Raw genomic sequence first — 18961 nt, forward strand, 5'->3', positions numbered from 1 at the left:
CCAGGCCCGTAGCCAGGGGGGGGGGCTACCGGGCTGCAGCCCCCCCCCGAAATTTTTCCAATTTTTTTTAAATTGTACTACCTTAAAAAATCTCAAATCAATGATTGTGTGTTCTCTTCCCAGAAATAATTTGTAAGATAGTAAGATAGAGAATCAAGAATTGATTGATCTAACTAAGTAATTTGCCTGCCCATTGCCGGGCTCAGTTTTTGTAGATTATGGATCCAATAATTAAAAAATGAGCTGCAGATTTGAACATTGTTCCATTCTGTAACATCTCATTTATCTTGTAGTTTTAGCATCACATTGGTTAGGGTGGTCCAAATCTAGACTTACTTGGGGCTATCCCCTGAAATCAAAGATTTACCCATCACTAGCCTAAGTTCCAAAATTTGAGCTTTTTCTGACCACTGACCACCAAGTTTGGGCAAAATCGTCAAATTGTATGGAGAAAAGCAACTGTTTCAGTTTTTGACCAATGGAAGGCGCAATAACTATCCGGTTCTTACCAATTTTCAGAACTAATATCTTCTTTAAATTTGGAAAAACTTTCCCGAAGACACCTTATTTTTTTGGGTTTTTTGCTAAAAAGTTATTGACCTTCGAAAATAGCAATTTCCGAGCGGACTGCTCTAAGGGGCTACATAGAAATAATTACCGTCATTTGGGGTGAATCGGGAGTACAGTCTGAATAGGGACAGCACAAATCCATAGATCTCGTTGTCGTTTTTGATTGTAGAGCTTAAGTATGACCCCTGAAGAATCATAAAATAATTTAGAATTTTTGGATTCAATATGGCGGCCAAAATGGAGGTCAAGAAATATTTCTGGTGTTTTTTTTAAATAATCCAATAAACCAAATTTCCAGTTTTTGCTTTTTGGGTGCTTTTTAAACCGCCTTGAGTCAGGGGTATTAAAAAACACCCAAAAAGCAAAAACTGAAAATTTGGTGTATTGGACCTTTAAAAAAACACCAGATTTGTTCATATTTAACTAAAATGTGGTTGCAGATGCCGAATTTGATGTTAAAAACAAGCAAATAAAACATGCCGATTTCATTTGTTCCTAATTCGATTATCCGAAGTCCTTCGAACTTCGGATAATCGAAACTTTGGATAATCGAGGCTTCGGCTAGTCGAACTTGGACTGTAAAATTAATAGCCCTCCTTTATTTGCATTAAAACCATTAAACTGTTAACAAATGTTTTTTTTCTACATGTTTCAAAATTTATCATAATTTCTCAAAAATATTTAGATTTTGTTTTCAAAAACGAATGCATTTAATATGAGAAACATTTGAGTGAATTTTGACTATTATCAGAAATACAATTCTTATTTTATCGTTTTGGTTTTAAGAATATGGTTAGTTACATATCTGAGACCTTAGAGAAAAATGCTTGAGAAATATCTGTGTGTATTTTTTTATTACTTTTTCGTAAACCTTTTTTTCCGAAACCACTCGTCCAAAATGCTTTCTTTTGGTCACATTTTTTAGTTTCCACCTTGGCCAATCTCCAATTTTTATTTAATATATCAAAAATCGGAAGATCAACTAAGTGAATCCTTATTATCAACTAATTTTCACTTTGTGCATGAGCTTGCGATTTTTAAAGGAAGAAATAAGATGATAAAAATATTCAAAATGTAAAGAAAAATTTAAGCTCGGATTCAAAAACTCTGAAATTAAATTAATTAAACATCATTTTCAAATTGTATAATTTCTGATCAATGATTCATTTTTAAACAATTTAATTTCTATTTTTTGGATTTTACGGATTAGAATTCGCATTTTGAAAATTTTGAAATTTCTTTATTATTTTTTTATTTCTTATTTCTGAATATCAATTGTAAATATTTTCGAAAGTTTATGTTGCCACCTTTTCAAAATCGACCAAAAAACAGAGAGCAAATACAATATTTAAAAAAAGAAATAGCTTCACAATTTTAATGAAAATGGAAGTCTAATCAACTAAAAACATTTTTTTTTTATTCATAACTTATTTCGATTAAGGCTTTTTAGGACCAGCGACCAGGTCGGTTCGGAAAACAAATTTGAAATGTTTTTCCTGCTTTGATAATCATAAACGACATGTTTGTGCTCATTTAAAAATATTTAGAATTTTTGTAACATGTCGCGGAACCGCGGAAAGTTTTTTTTCACGAAAAAAACATTTCGCCTTCAGCTAGATATTTTGAAAACTATTGATGCAAAACAACTGTACTGATTTAAAGTGTGTTTTGAAACACTTTTAAAATAATAAAACCATAGCTTGTAGTTTTGATTTTTAACCCTCTCGACTTTGGTCAGAGTTTAGTGACATAAACTTCAGAATAATATTCGCAACGGCTAATTAAAGATTTAAAAAAATTACAATTTCAAATTTCTAAATTTTCATAATTTTTGATTTAATTTTTTTTTGGTATAAGACAAAGAAAAACATAAAAAAATTAAGATAACAATTCAACAGAATAATATCAAAAAGTCTGAAATTCCAAAAATTTAAAAATCTAAAACTGAAAAATTAATAAAATAATTAATAGGGGAAATCTACCCATTTTAATCCTAATAAGCGGTCGTGTTTGAATGATGCTGGATAATCTAGAGTCTCCCTTGAATTTTACTAAAACCAAGTACACCAACGAGTAGAGCAAGTTTTTGTGAACATTTCTGTTTATTTTCACTTTCACTAAAAGTTATTCTATTTCTTTACCAAGCATTTAACAAAAAAAAATTCCCAAGGGTATTCTAATCGAGGCGAATGCATTGGGCCACGCCCATTTTTCTAATATCGGCTTAGTTCTTTTTTCTTCCAACACTCTGTCGAGTGTTGCCATTTGCGCTGACAGTTCAAACGAACACTCACGAAAAGTGGCATTTATAGGGAAAGTTTCCTGGCATCGCTGGCTGTGCTGTTGGTGGTGTTGACGGCCAGCCTTTGTTCTTTTTTGCCTTCGTCTCTCGCTCGGTTTTCTTCAGCCTTCGTTTGGAATGCAAAGTGAAAATTGAAACGTCAAACGACTTGGCGCGTTTGTTTTTTTGATGGCGCTTGCTAATTTATTACATTTTTCGGGATTATTCTTCAAGTGAGTGCCTTACTAATGATCAAAAGAACATGTTGCCGGTAGTTGGAAGCAATTTCATATCTTAAGCGTCGTGAAAAAGTAAGCGAAAGTGAAAAGTTAATTTTGGCGATATTCATTAAGCGTTTGAGGGATTCTCGTGTGTGTCACTGTGTCACATGTGCCAACAAAATGATGAGAAGTGGTCTCGCAAAATACAAATTATGATCAAAAGTGCATTAAATGTGATCTTTTTGGCCAGTAAGTGGCATACATTTGCGTGCTTACTCGAGGCGGTGCTGTTGCTGGTAAGTTTATAGCCCAAATAGTATTTTTGGAGCTTTAATCGAGCATCAAACTCTCCATATGACGAAGATAGGTGTTTGATTGGAAAGGGTAGATTTCCCCTACTTAAAAAAACCTAAACTAAAAAAAATATCATTTTTAAATTTAGTTATTCAAAATTCAATAAATTATTTTTTTTCAATCTTAAATTTTTTATGCTTTAAATATTTTTATGTTTGAATTCTAAATAGTATTCCTAAATTTATTTATTTTTACCAGAAAATTAAGTGATTATTGTAATGGCTTTTCCCTTTTTTCAGCATTTTATGATTTGACAGTCAGCTTCATGAGGCAATTCTTCAATATTATTTAAGCGAATACATTATTTTCAAACGTTATTTTCAGTCGCATTCAAATAAACAAATCAAAATTTCATCAACACATATTGCACCCGAAGAAATATCAAACGACGCTTTTTGTTTCTGTTCCTTTTCAGCTGCATACCGCTTAAGAGAAGTCTTTTCGTAAACCTTTTCTGGGCCGTTAAAATTTTCGTTTAAATGTAAAATATAGTTCTTGTAGCAACATTCAGACTAAGATTTGATTTACAGGAAAAATCTAATTGATTTAAGAATTCTTACATAAAGTATTCTTTACTTTCAAAACATCAAAAATTTAAGATAATAATTACACATGGTAATTTCAAAAAAATCAGAAATTCCAAAAATGAAAAAAATCAAAAACTTAAAAAATTATAAAATAATTACAACTAAAAAAATCCTTAAATTATAAAAGAAACATTTTTTATCATTTTTAAATAAAGATATTCAAAAAATAATTTTCAATCATTTCAATAAATTATGTTTTAATAATCTAAATTTTTTGATGCTTCGAATATTGGTATGTTTGAATTCTAGTGCAGACTAAGATTAGATTTACAGGATAAAACTAATCGATTTATGAATTCTTACATAAAGTTTTCTTTATTTTTAATTTAGCAAGGTTTCGTAAATATAAAATATCTAAACCATAAAATGTGCAGGATTTTGTTCCCAGAGTCAAGATATTGCTTGAACAAACATCGATTTTAATAAATGGTTACAATACTAAATTGTTAAGTGGGTCTCGTGGCGCAGGGGTAGCGGCTTCGGCTGCCGATCCCGATGATGCTATGAGACGCGGGTTCGATTCCCGCCTTATCCACTGAGCTTCTATCGGATGGTGAAGTAAAACGTCGGTCCCGGTTTCTCCTGTCTCGTCAGAGGCGCTGGAGCAGAAATCCCACGTTAGAGGAAGGCCATGCCCCGGGGGGCGTAGTGCCAATAGTTTCGTTTTTTTTTACTAAATTGTTAAACATGATTAGATCCCAGAAATAGAAAAAAAGGATTTCATTTGTGTGTTTTTTTGTTTTGCTTAGAAATATTAAGAGAGTCTTTTCTAGAACCACCACAGCCAATTTACATTATTTTTCCCCTTTATCTTGTAAAATCATATTGGCTATTAAAACTTATTTTAAAAATAATATGGTTTTGACAGTTATTTCAAAATAAATAAATGAGTGAATTGAAGATTTTAATTTGTTAATCGTGTTCGCATTTACAATTTTTATCGTATATTTTATTTTATTTCAAGAAGATGTGTCTCAGAACTAATAGATCAATCTCCAATGGTTCTGAGTCTTTACACGATAAGAACAAATCATGTTTTGCTTGATGTTGCTGTTATATCATTTTCATTGAAATACTTGTTAAACAGTTTGTACACTATTTTCAATCAATTGGATAATGTTATTTTTTGTGTTTTAACGAAATATGCACTTTAAAGCTTACTGTGGATTTATTTTTTTATCGATAAAAAATGAATGATTTCTATGAATTCATCGACTTTTAAATATTTTTACTCTGGATATCTTTAATAATGTCTTTTTGATACTCTTTGGTTTAAATTTAACCGTTTATTCGATCAGAAAATTTTATTTTTAATTTATTTTTTTTTAAATTTCGAATATAAACAGCACTGCAACGATCGATTGATTTTTTTTGTCATGTTTTAAAATTTTATTTTTGCTCAAATTCTGGACTAATTTTTCAGAGTACAAATAGTAATGAATTTGAAAATGGCGTTTAGTTGGAATATTAAAGTTAAACATGAATCGTTTTAATGTTTGATGCAATCGAGGAAAATTTTAACGGTTACATATGCATTTAAAAATGGTTACATATGCATTATTAACAATTCTTCCAGTGAATATTTTGGCATTAAATATTAATTGAATACATTTTATCTAAATTGTTTAACACATTAAAATTAAACACAGGCACTGATTTTTTTTCTTCAAATCTATTTATTAATAGATATCCATTATAGGCCTATAGGGTCGTCCAATTACCATGGAGACACTTCAGAAGCTGAAATTTCAACGATTATATTTTTTTTTGTATTTCATTAAAATTATTTATTTTTGAGAGCACCAGGAGCTTCGCAAAATATGAAATTCAATAGCTTAGAACAATTAAAGTAAAACATTGTTTAAGTTTGTTTATAAAATTTTAAGAAAAACAAATATTCCAGTTATGAGTTTTATGTTGTGCTAGAAAAAATGAAAAATGTCAGATAAACCATCACAATTATCACACAGCCGAAAATGTAAATCCAGACGGTTTAAAATTTGATAGTTCAAATTTACCAGTTTGTTCGTGGGTTTTTCTCTCAGTATAAAATACAGAAAACATAATACTTATGGTTAGATAAATCGATATTTCTTTAAAAAAAATTTTTTGCTTTCAAAAATTTGATTCAAGTTAAGTATATTTTAAATTTAGCGACGTTTATCACGAAATTGGATTTCATATCAACAATTCAAGAAAATGTTAAAAAAAAAACACTTTCTCTACTCCTTTAATACAAACTAGCTGTTAAAATAAAGAAAAAAAAAATGACGAAGGAGTTTCTTCAATAAAGACATTGACAACTTAATATAAAAATGTTTGAAGACTTTTTTGCATACATTATATTACAATTTTACAATTCATCTCAATAATTATACCACAAACCAAGTGATGGTATAAATGATTTGCTGATTTTTATACTCCTTGAATTTTTGCACCCAAGCCCCCCCCGAACAAAAATCCTGGCTACGGCCCTGGTGCGCACGTAAGCTCCGATCAGCCAAGGACTGTCACTGTTAGCCCGCCTGTCAGACTACTGGCGGGCGGGATTATTATGGCTCATCCACAAACACCATTACGGTGCCCCACAGCTTCAACGATCAAATGATGTTTCCCTTATCAACAGCATGCATGAATGCGCTGAAAAGATAAAACATCACGATCATCAAAACTAGAGCCGGTGCGAATAGGAAACAGTCGTTGGCCACCAACGGCGCCCGCCATGTCAGTTTGTAGATCTCGAGGGAATGGGACGGGAATGTTAGTTAGCACAGGCTGCTACCAAGGGTGGGTTCTATACGATATCCACACCCCCGCGTGTGCCGGAAAACTACTTCTACTTGGGATGTTGTTTGTGGGTAAGGGTAATGGCCAGGATTCAACATAGAGGATGATGATGCGACCCAATAATCAATAAATTTTGTTTAATTGTGTGATGTATTATGCATTCTCAAGGCAATCAGTCGGAGTATGCGGATGAGACTATTCCCGGTTATTTGATGTTTAGTTTAGCATAAATGATTTAATCTTAGACAGCCGGCTGTGGAAAGATAAAACCAACTAAAATGCGAAAACGCGAAACCGCCCGGATCGAAATACACGCACAATCGGGGGGACAACAAAGACGGAAACGGCACCGAAAATCCTGCGTGATAACCGCGACGCACACCGTTCAAATTCTCCAACGCAACTCATATTTGAACACTCTATTGCTTCAAAATCTAACCTCAAACGAGGAAAAATAGGGCAAACTATGTTTTGACACCGCCATCATCATCTCTCGCACGCACTAAAGATTTAATCTACATAAGGAGCAGCGGAGAGCAGCGGAAAAAATGCACTTAATTTTCTCTCCATTTCATGGCTCTTATCAGCCGAGGCACCACCGCCTGTTGGACGTCTGCCCGTCCTGCCAGACCAAACCAAACAAGGGTGGGGTCATTTGCTCGGATATGTCACTCCTGTAGGGGAAGTCGGGGAATGCGGTTAATTTTGAAATGATTTATGATATTTTGGTTGGAAAACTCTTTTTTTGTTTACATGGAAGATTTTTCAGTTTTAAGCCCAAAATTGTCCCCCCTCTCTCCTACAAGAGAGAGGCCATTTCCGAGAATTCGAACTCGGTCTCGTTACGGCCCGGACGCAACGCAATTTTCACTCTCTGTTGGCGAGTGTTGTCGCAAAAGCACCAGCAGCAGAAGAAAATGTGCGGAAAATATTAATGGAAATTGAAATTAGATTTATCATCATGATTTTTCTTATATTCCTCAGCGCCGTCACCGTCTTGGTGTGAGTGTGTCCACTAGTCGCGCGTGTGTTGGTTTGCAGAAATAAGAAGAAAATAAATTGCGCCACCAGGAGTCCAATTTATTCTATTTGAAAACTTACGGAACCGTGAAGGAAGAGTCCAGAGCCGCAAGGTGGGAATTAGCACTTCAAGTGGGAAAATTTTATTTTCTCTTGAATTGGAGATTAACGTTGGAGGACACTTTATTAACAGCTTGTAGGGTGTTTAAATTTAGGTGATAAATCGTTAAAATTTCTGGGGGGTCATGCATAAACCACGTGGTCTTTAGATTTGAAATTTAAAAAAGTGTTTGAGTTTTTCAAATTATTCGGCCCTCTAGTCTTAATACGCCAACCTCAACATCAGCTCATTCCGAACAATGTCAGCGACGATGATCTCATCTCCTGGGTGTTCTCCGAAGGAAGAAAAAAATATGAGTCGGAGCTCGGCTGTCCCTTTTGCTCAAATCCGATGCCGCAGATTTTGAAGATTTTTCCGAGAAGGACATTCGGCGCAAAGTACGCAGAAAAACGCGCGTGTCCTCAGAAACGCTGACAGTTCAATGCGATATGTCAATCAAGATTGAAGAAGACACAACAATTTGTACGGACGACGAACAAAACGCTTCTCGGAGTGCAGATTTTGACGTCGGGAACATGACCTTACCAAATGACAGCGAATTCAACGGGTTTAAGAATTCTGCTGATATGCCATAAGTCCATAAATTCGTCAAAGCATGACATGTATTCAACAAAGATATAAAAAAGCTTTAGGTTTTTCGTTTTCTCTCTCTGAAAATTAATCTGAAAAACTGACACACCAAAGTTAAACAAATAAAACCGAATTCAATTGCGAAATTTCTCATTGTTTGGGGACCCCCAATTCAACCTCAGTGAAACAGTAAAATCATTTAGAAAATTTCACTTCTGCCCAGCGAAAGTCCTGCTCAACAGTAACAAAAAAAACTTTCAAATCGCCATCAGGCCCTTTGCGCAGAGAGCTGGAATCCCCCCTCCCGTCGTTCCGTCGAAAGCGGATGAAAGCGCCACTGAAGCGGAATTAATTTAAACTTTTCATTTGATTTTACCTTCCCTTTTGGAAGACCCCCCTCTCCTCTCTTCACCCACCAAACATTTGAATTTTCCAAAATGCAAAAGCACGACGACGAGGACGAGTTTTCCCTCGCTGCTTTCAGCACAGTCGTAAAAGTATGTTTGTTTAGACGTTGCCACAGATTTCCACCGGTCGGTGCCTGCGTGTGAGGAAAAAGTCCAAAGGACCGGATCGCCGTCGTCGTGAAGGGTCAGGCCCCATCACTGAAGTCAGATATTGGACGCCTTTGAACAATTCCGGTAAAAGGACACACTGAAAAGGTTGAAGCTAGTAACTTGAGTATTTTTTAATAATTAAAATTGTACTCTTACTTATTCAATGTTTTTAGACTCCAGCTCCTCCCTCATCAAATTTATTTTAAAATTTTCAATCAAACCACAATTTTGCGGATTCCATATTACAATCTGAAATCATTGTTTACCAATAATGTGACCTAAATGGAAAGTGATTTAAATGTCTTTAAAATGTAATCACTTAATTTACTATGTACTCAATAGTTTCATAAAGTCAAAACTGATGTTACTTTTTTCTGTAGAATAAACCATTAAATTTTTTTTAAAGAACGGGTTATGGCAAATAAAAATCAAACTACTGGGATTTAATTGATTTTTGATATTTTTGTTTGTGGGCGGTGCAATATGCGCTCTTAAGAAATTCTCCACGAAAGTCAGAAATGGTTTTTTTTTTAAACTTTGCTGAAACTTTGGGGTTGGGGGGGGCTTCCTTATGACCAAAAAAGGCATCATTCCCATATCTGTTGCATTGAAATTCCCAAAAATCACTTTTTATATATATTTGGAACCGAAAAAAGCTAATTTTGTGCTAATAAAAAAACAATCATGATTTTTTTACGTACTCCAGAAAAAAACCAAAGATCCTTACTGAAATCAAACATATCAATAAAAAATATTCTATTTTTTTTTTTAACCGATGACTTAAAAAAGTAGATTTTGTTTTTTTGCTGGGGTCAAATTATGAATTCTGACATAAAAAATAAATTGAATCGCACTGGACATGGTGTTCAAATTACAACGAAAAGCAAATTGATAGAATATTTAATTGTATCACTATAATTACGAAAATATTGTTTTATTTCCAATAGCAATTAAAATGAATTTCCTAATACGAAGTTTCATGTGTTGCTGAAAATTGATTCAAACTTTTTGTATAAATTTTTATCCAATTTCAGTACCGCAAACTCGGTAGTAAAATGCGAAAAAGGTCATACCGCCTTATCGATTTCAATTGCATTCAATAAAACTTGATATATTTATTCAAAAACCTTTTTCTAATGATATTTTATCAAAGTTGTAACTTTTAATTGACGAAACCTTAGATTTAAATGTATTTCAATGAAAATAAATTAACTTTGTAGAACAAATATTTAAATGTATATTTTTAAAAATAAATATTTAAAGCATATCACTTTCTGTGAGTTTTATGAAAACTTTTTCTTATTCTTGTCTATTCAATAGTTATAAGTAGGGTTAGTGAAATTTCACGATTTCACGGACAGCGTGAAATCCACGAAATTTGGCTTTTTCCGCGAAATCCCGTGAAATTTTATGTTTGTGTGGAAATGTAATGATTTTTCTCAAAATAATTGATCAAACTCAAAATGGAATAAAAAAAATCTTAAGAACTACTGTAGAATTAAGCGAGTTACCCTAGTAGTGATTTTTGATGATTTCGTGGACGGCATTTTTTTAAATAACAGCTTAATAAATATTTCACCCAGAAAGACTATTTAATTACATTTTATTAATATTTAATTAAAAAGCTTGAATATATATGTATTAGGATGGCTCGAGATGGTCGATTTTTCAGAACATATTTTTTTTCTGTTGCTTTTAGGCCCCTAAACAACTCCCCGAAATTTGGGAGCGATTGGTTGCGTCCACACTTTGTGCATTGATTAAAATGGAAAAACCCTCTTTTTTACATTTAGATTTTTATCATTTTTATTTTCCACTATTTTTTTCCACGCTATTGCAACGCTATTGAGTTAAAATTGAGAAAATTCTCTAAAACTTTCTCGAAGAAAGCATTGTCCTATTTTGCTCCTGTCAAAAGATACAGCGTGTTAAAAACTAGTTTAAAACGTGATTTCTGAGCAAAACAACAAGTTTAAGACCAGTTTTGAGGACGCTGTATCTTTTGACAGGAGCAAGATAGCACAATACTTTCTTCGGGAAAGTTTTAGAGAAATTTCTCAATTTTAACACTATTGTGTTGGTTTGAAAAATTTAGTAGAAAATATAAATGATAAAATTCAAAATGTAAAAAAGAAGGTTTTTCCATACTAATTCCCATACAAAATTAAACTGCAATGCGCAAAGTGTGGACGCAACCAATCGCTCCCAAATTTTAGGGGGTTGTTTTGTTTGTTTTGTCGCTGTATTAAAAATCTAACTGCTATTATATTTGAAACGTATAGATTTAAAAGAAATTAAAAGAATCAAGCTTTGTTTTATTCAAAATAAAATGTATAAAATAAATCTTTGGAATCACATTTTAAAAACATATAATTTTTTTTGGGCCTGTTTAATTTTAACGATATTAGAATGTTTGGTTAGAGGCTACCCGTGAAAGTAAAAAAAAATACTTGATTTTAAATTTAGTTCTTGAGAAGTGAGCTAAAACCCTAAAATAATATTTTTAATGTGCTAAATGTCGCAGAAAATTCAATTTATTTCACTCATTTTAACTTGACAAAATTGTTAAATCTGGCTTTGATATGAAATTTAATAAAATGTAAAATTATATAACAGAAGCAAATTAGCGAAAACATTTTAGCATTAATAGTCGAATATTAAAGAGCAGTTCAGCAAACCATGAGGAATTTTTTGTTTTGAAAATGAGTAGAATTTTTGTTTGCGTCGCTTCAAATTTGGTGAAGATTTTTTAGGTTATTGAAGAATAATATATAATGAAGCATTAAAAGTAGTTTCTGAGATTTAAACATATGATTTTCTGAGTTATTTCAACATTTTTCAAGTTCCGCGAAATTTGCGTGAAATTTGGTGTTTTGAAGTTGAGGTCCCCGTGAAATTTGCAATTTTCGAGCGTGAAAAATCACTAAGCCTAGTTATAAGTAATAATTCATTCCATAGAATTACGATGTAACACATAGTTGAAGGGAACTCAAAAATTCTGTTATGTACTCAATGTAACTTGATTATTCACAAATTAAACCAAATTGAATTTAATTGAACCATTAGAGCAACCTGATGTATGTTCTGTTTGACGTTTCAAAAAGTTACACAGAACATGTTTTAAAAATAAACATCATGAAAAAACACTTTTAACATATTTTGAAAATTAATAACAAGTAAATTGAAATCCTTTCAATTTCACTCTGAATTAAAGATAAAAATAATTAGATCTTATTTTTTTATATTGTGCTTGTACTGATCCGTGTGCTGTCATGATCATGAGTGTGGTCCAAATCTGGGTAACATTTTAAAAAAGGATTATTATACTTATTTTGATTGGAAAATTTCACAAATATTTCAATTTTTTGTTTTAAAATGAAAAACAATGTCCATTTCTCAAATTACTTCTTCAAATAGCTGAGAGTTATTAAGAACATTGAAAAACGTGCAAACAATTGCAAGATTTTTTTTATCTCTGAAAAAAAATTAAGAATGATTTTTGAATAGTATTTGTTTACTTTTCTCGTCTAAAAGTGAAATATTTGTGAAATTTTTCAATTGAAATTTTTCTATGATTCTTTTATAAAGTGTAAGGCTTGATTTAGATTATTTTTTATTCGAATTTCAATGAGATTTCACATTAATATCGAACCAGCTGGAAAATTCAAAATAGTAAGAAAATAGACTACTTTGCATTGTAACTTTTTGCTTACAAAAATTATATATGTAAAAAATTTTTAAGCTATAAGTAATGGATATATCAAAAAAACAAAGAACGAAAAAAATTATCGAAAATAATTGAATTACTTTTCTATTGCAATTTTGATGATTTTACTTTAGAAAGGCATGTTTGGATTTTTTTTTAAATAAATTTTCACATCTAATCTAATCTAATCAGACCCTAGCGCAGCCAATCTTTCAAAGGAATCCTGGAGAGTGCATGGATGATGATACAACTTGCCTAAAAGTTTCTAAAAATATAAAAACTAAATTACATGAAACGCCATTTTCGTAGAGAATTACTCTACGATATTTAAAAAGTTTCTTTTGTCACTAAAAAAACCAATATTTTGGTATGGTTCACCAAAAACTATTACGAATAATTTTTATGGAAATCAGATAATTATATTAAGTTTTCGGTTCTTTTTTTTCAGTGTCACCAACCTTCCGAACAAAAAAGATTCTACCACTCACACAAAGCTCTCCGCACACACTTGAGCGCCCAGGAGAAAATTCACCTTTTGTTCTCGTGAGCGCCTTCCCTTTCAATTCCGAATCCGGTATGTAAGTGTGCGCTGTAATTGCTTTACCGTTGAGTTGTCAAAACAAGTTTAATTCGAATAAAATGGAAATTTGTACAAAAAAAAACGAAGAAAAGCTCACACCATCACACAAATGTTGGGGAAACAGTCAAGAAAAAAGCCGGCCCTTTTCATGTTACTTTTGTGTTATTTTACTTTTGCTGCCAAACCTCCCAGCCTGGTAACCTGTTGGCCTCCAACATTCGAATGCCAACTGCCACTTCTAGGAAGATATCAAAGATGAACAATTTCCTGTGTGTATCCAAATTGTTTCCGCTTTTACAGATTTTTTGTGATGGTGATGCTGCTGCTGCTACTGTTGTTTGTTGCATACTTCCAGGAAGCTTTCCTTTGTTCTTCTCCGGAGCGGAGAATCTTCGTCGGACACAAATTCAAACATGACCCCCTCCTCCAAACCGACAGTCCTAATGATAGAGCATTTCCTGTGGCATCATCTTCTCTCGTGTGGGAGTTTGTATTTTGCCAGAAGAGTAAAATCTTCCGAAACAGTATCATTAGGAGGTGGTTGCTGCAAAACGCATCATTCTCTCGTAGGAGGTCGTTATTGGGACGTCCACTTCTTGAACAACAACAGCAACTACAAGTTGTCCAGTTAGCTGACCAAAGTACCAAACTAACCACTAAGGCCATGCCGGCTACTGGGAGAAAGATTGGCCACATGGGGTCCCTCTCCCGAGATGTCCTGATGATGCAACAGAACGACGGTTCTAGGACGGTGCAGATTCTAGAACAAGAGCCTCTTCCACTCACTGACTTGGCCCGGAGTTGGGAAACATTCGGATTAATGTTTTTCTTGTGTTTCGTGTGCTTATCGGGCACAGCTGGTAAATTTCACATGTGAACCCCAACTCCTCGAGCTTTCGTCCCAACAATCCAGAAAGTTGTTAGTGTTTAGGTTAGGTGAGGTCAGGTTCGGACGTTCGATGTAATTGAAGGGGAGGGCTCTTTTGGGGGCGTTGGAGTTGTGACCACTGACCACTCAAAGAAGCTCGAAGAGGGCTGACTTTTGCATGCATGCATGCAGAAACTGGGTTATCGGAACTTTTCAAGCGCACTTAGATTGAACGAGCCCGGAACTTTTGCAAGAGCTTACTTGCACCAAATTGAGTGATCTTCGATTAATTTGATAACACTTGTTGGGGTTGGCAATCTTGGTATAATATTAATAGTTTTATAAGATATTCAACACAACCTAAATCGCGATCCATCAAAACAAGATAAAGTTCAGAATTTACAAGATGTTGTTCATTAGGGCGATGAGAATCTAATTCTAGTGGTCCTCCAAAATATTCGATTTATGTTGAGGTGAATGTAAGGTAATGATTCTGAAAATATCAAAACTACACTAAAAAACGTTTCCTAATCCACCATTAGGTGGTTGGTGCCTTCCTCACATTTACAAAGTAAAAGAGTAAAAAGTAAACAATTTTGGTCTTTGACGTTGCACACAAATCAAAAAAAAGAAAATTTGAAAAAAAAATATTTTTTAAGTTCAATAACTGGATTTGGGCTGCAAAATTAAATGTACGCCAGAAAATGATTAAATAGTTTGGCGTCCTGTACACCGACAATTAAATAAGCAGTTAAGAGCCTTATTCGTCCATTTTAATGTTTGATCGCGTTTTTGGTTTACACCTGGCCTGAACAATCTTAAAAATTATTTATGCGGATTTGGGATTTTTCTCGTTCAATCATTCCCTTGTTTCCAGCACCAAAAAGGACCCGATAAAAATAAGTTTGCGATACAGACTTTTCCAGAAAACATGCAGACTCTCATTTGAAGCATTTCGGCAACCGGGCGTTTTGCATCTGGCGCGACTCTCGCAAGTAAACAAAAATACCCGGCCTTTTTAAGTTACCGTCAGTAGGGGTGACTGTGGGTCAAACACGATACAACTCTCGTAATTTCTTAGTAACAAAAACAATTTAAATAACATCGAAAATCATTCAACGTAGATTTGTTCTTAGATAGTTTACTTACATTTTCCCAAAATATGGTGGACTTTGATGAACACCGTAAAAAATCACTTTGACCCAATCTCACCCCCCAGACCCTATGTCACCCCCACTGACGGTATGCAAAAAAAAACTGAAGCCACCAAACTTTTAATAATTATCCATACTTAACTAGTCTACATAAAATTTGATAAATTTTCAAATCAAATCTACTACATACATCATTGAAGTTCCATAATTTAACCAATATCGTGTTAAGAACAATTTTTATAGAATTTTTTTGTAATACTTTATTCATGGGAAAATTCCAATAATAAGAAAAGAACATCTAAAAAATCTACATGTTATCACAATAGCGATTTTGATACATTACAAAATATCTATTTTTCAATAAATCATAACTTGTTCAGCATAATTCAGCAATCATAAAAAAGTATTCAAAAATGAAAAAGCATATCTAAAACATTTTTTTTTATTTAAAAAAAGTTAATAGGAAAAAAACGATTCTTCTAGGAGCTTAGTTCTGATTCCGAGATATCCAAAATCAAATAGTATTGTGCACCTCCCCCATTTGTAAGAGGATTAGCATGTAGAAATCAAAATATGCAAACTGGCTAATTTTAAGGAATCCATGGTCATCATCAGTTAACTATAAAAACCGTGAGGCTTCAATATCTCTACAAGAAAAAGGAAAGGTTCAACATCAAAATCCTTAAGCTAAAAGCGAGAAATAATCTGAGTGAAATTTTATAAACTTAAAATATTTTATTGCAAATAAAAATATATCAGCGCAATTCACATACTTTTCACGTGTGTTTTCGAGATTTTAAATTTGGTATTTTTTGATTGCATGAGCTATGAAAGCGTTTGACAATCCGGAAGAAAGGATTTTCTGCAAAATTGTACGATACAATTAAAATTTTTCAGAAAAAATATAAGAACACAGAAAAATAAAACGTCAGATTTCATTATTAAGCTCTTTTGAAATGTTAGTCTTGATCCCAAAAATCAAAGAGATCAGAAAGTTTCACAAATCTATTTTTTGTTTTTGTTTTTGTATCTTTGTATGGCCATGTCTCAGCAATCAAAGGCCATATCAACAATGTTTAAAAAAGCAAAACGTTGGGAATTTCCTCGACTCCCTGATTTGTTTTTCAAAACTGAACAGACATAGATACGTTTTTTTAATTGAAAAAATGCGGATTTTTTTCAGATTTACATACAAATTGCTATAAGTTGAAAAAAGAAACATAAAAAAAGAAAATAAATTTAAAAGGCCAATGCAAATATTTTTCAAACCTTTGTCCGTCGATTCTGGCCTGAGTCGAGAAAGGAGGGGGGGAGGGTGAAGCAAAAAAATATAAAAATTTAAGTAACAAGCCATAGTCTGACATTTGAATTTAAAAAAAGTGTATTAAAATGCATTTTACACTAGTTCAGTTGTAATCATTAGTTTTCAAAAATGTAAGACTTGACAAAAACAAAATTTTAGCGCAAAAAAAACTTTTGCTGGCACAAAAACTTTTAATAAAATGTGTACTACCCTATTTTTTTGGAAATCAAAAGGTGCACATTTTTAAATTTTCACATACAATCATCCCACATATTCGGAACACCCACAAATTCGGAACACTTTTGTTTTAATTTGTCAATAGCATGCCAAATGAATCTTTTCTGGCGACCTTTCTATTTTTAGGACCTTTATTTGGACATTCTCTTGCTATTTCAGTGGCAAAAGGAGTTCTTTTTGAATAAAAAACTGCATTTCGAGACTGTTTTGTTCAGAGCTGCAAAACACTGCCTCCAAATTGCCTGTTCCATAATTGTGGGATGTTATTGTGCCTCCCACAATTGTGGAACACAGATATTTTCACAACAGATATTTTCACAAAAAAAACGTTATCAGACCATTTATAAAACATTATTTAGCTTTAGTTTCATTGTTTCCAGTGTGTGAAGTCATTCAAAGTTTGTTTACATCCGTAAGAAATAGTGTTCTGAATTTGTGGATTTCAAGGGTCAAAGTTTTTCGTCAAAAACTTGATATAAAAGTTAAAATTTGCAGTTGTTCGATACAGCATTCGAAAGATCGCAAGAAAAGCTTTCAAATGAAGGTAAAAGCGAATCATTAAGTTCAATTATCGATTTTCTACGATTTTTTGAACATTGGCCGATCTGTAAACTGTTCCGAATATGAGGGATGGCTGTACCATTGCATTGGACTGCTGAGCAATTCTCTACGAAATCGGTCTTTTTTCTTCAATTTTAATATTTGTATTTTTTATTCCGACTGAAACTTTTTTGGTGCCTTCGGCATGCCCAAAGAAGCCATTTTGCATCATTAGTTTGTCCAAATAATTTTCCATACAAATTTGGCAGCTGTCCATACAAAAATGATGTATGAAAATTCAAAAATCTGTATCTTTTGAAGGAATTTTTTGATCGATTTGGTGTCTTCGGCAAAGTTGTAGGTATGGATACGGACTACACTGGAAAAAAATAATACACGGTAAAAAAAATTTGGTGATTTTTTTATTTAACTTTTTAACACTAAAACTTGATTTGCAAAAAAACACTATTTTTAATTTTTTTTACTTTTTGATATGTTTTAGAGGACATAAAATGCCAACTTTTCAGAAATTTCCAGGTTGTGCAAAAAATCATTGACCGAGTTATGAATTTTTTAATCAATACTGATTTTTTCAAAAAATCTAAATTTTGGTCGCAAAAATTTTTCAACTTCATTTTTAGATGTAAAATTAAATTTTCAATCAAAAAGTACTGTAGTGAAATTTTGATAAAGTGCACCGTTTTCAAGTTATAGCCATTTTTATGTAACTTTTTTCGAAATAGTCGCAGTTTTTCATTTTTTAAAATTAGTGCACATGTTTGTCCACTTTTGAAAAAAATATTTTTGAAAGGCTGAGAAAATTCTCTATATTTTGCTTCATCGGACTTTGTTGATACGACCTTTAGTTGCTGAGATATTGCAATGCAAAGGTTTAAAAACAGGAAAATTGATGTTTTCTAAGTCTCACCCAAACAACTCACCATTTTTTAATGTCGATATCTCAGCAACTAATGGTCCGATTTTCAATGTTAAAATATGAAACATTTGTGAAATTTTCCGATCTTTTCAAAAAAAATATTTTCGAAATTTTCAAATCAAGACTAACATTTTAAAAGGGCGTAATATTCAATGTCAAAAATATTTTTTTCAAAAGTGGACAAACATGTGCACTAATTTTAAAAAATGAAAAACTGCGACTATTTCGAAAAAAGTTACATAAAAATGGCTATAACTTGAAAACGGTGCACTTTATCAAAATTTCACTAAAGTACTTTTTGATTGCAAATTCAATTTTACATCTAAAAATGAAGTTGAAAAATTTTTGCGACCAAAATTTCGATTTTTTGAAAAAATCAGTATTGATTAAAAAATTCATAACTCGGTCAATGATTTTTTGCACAACCTGGAAATTTCTGAAAAGTTGGCATTTTATGTCCTCTAAAACATATCAAAAAATAAAAAAAATTAAAAATAGTGTTTTTTTTGCAAATCAAGTTTTAGTGTTAAAAAGTTAAATAAAAAAATCACCAAATTTTTTTTACCGT

The sequence above is a fragment of the Culex pipiens genome, chromosome 2 (genome assembly GCF_016801865.2).
Source record: "Culex pipiens pallens isolate TS chromosome 2, TS_CPP_V2, whole genome shotgun sequence".
Lineage (NCBI taxonomy): Eukaryota > Metazoa > Arthropoda > Insecta > Diptera > Culicidae > Culex > Culex pipiens.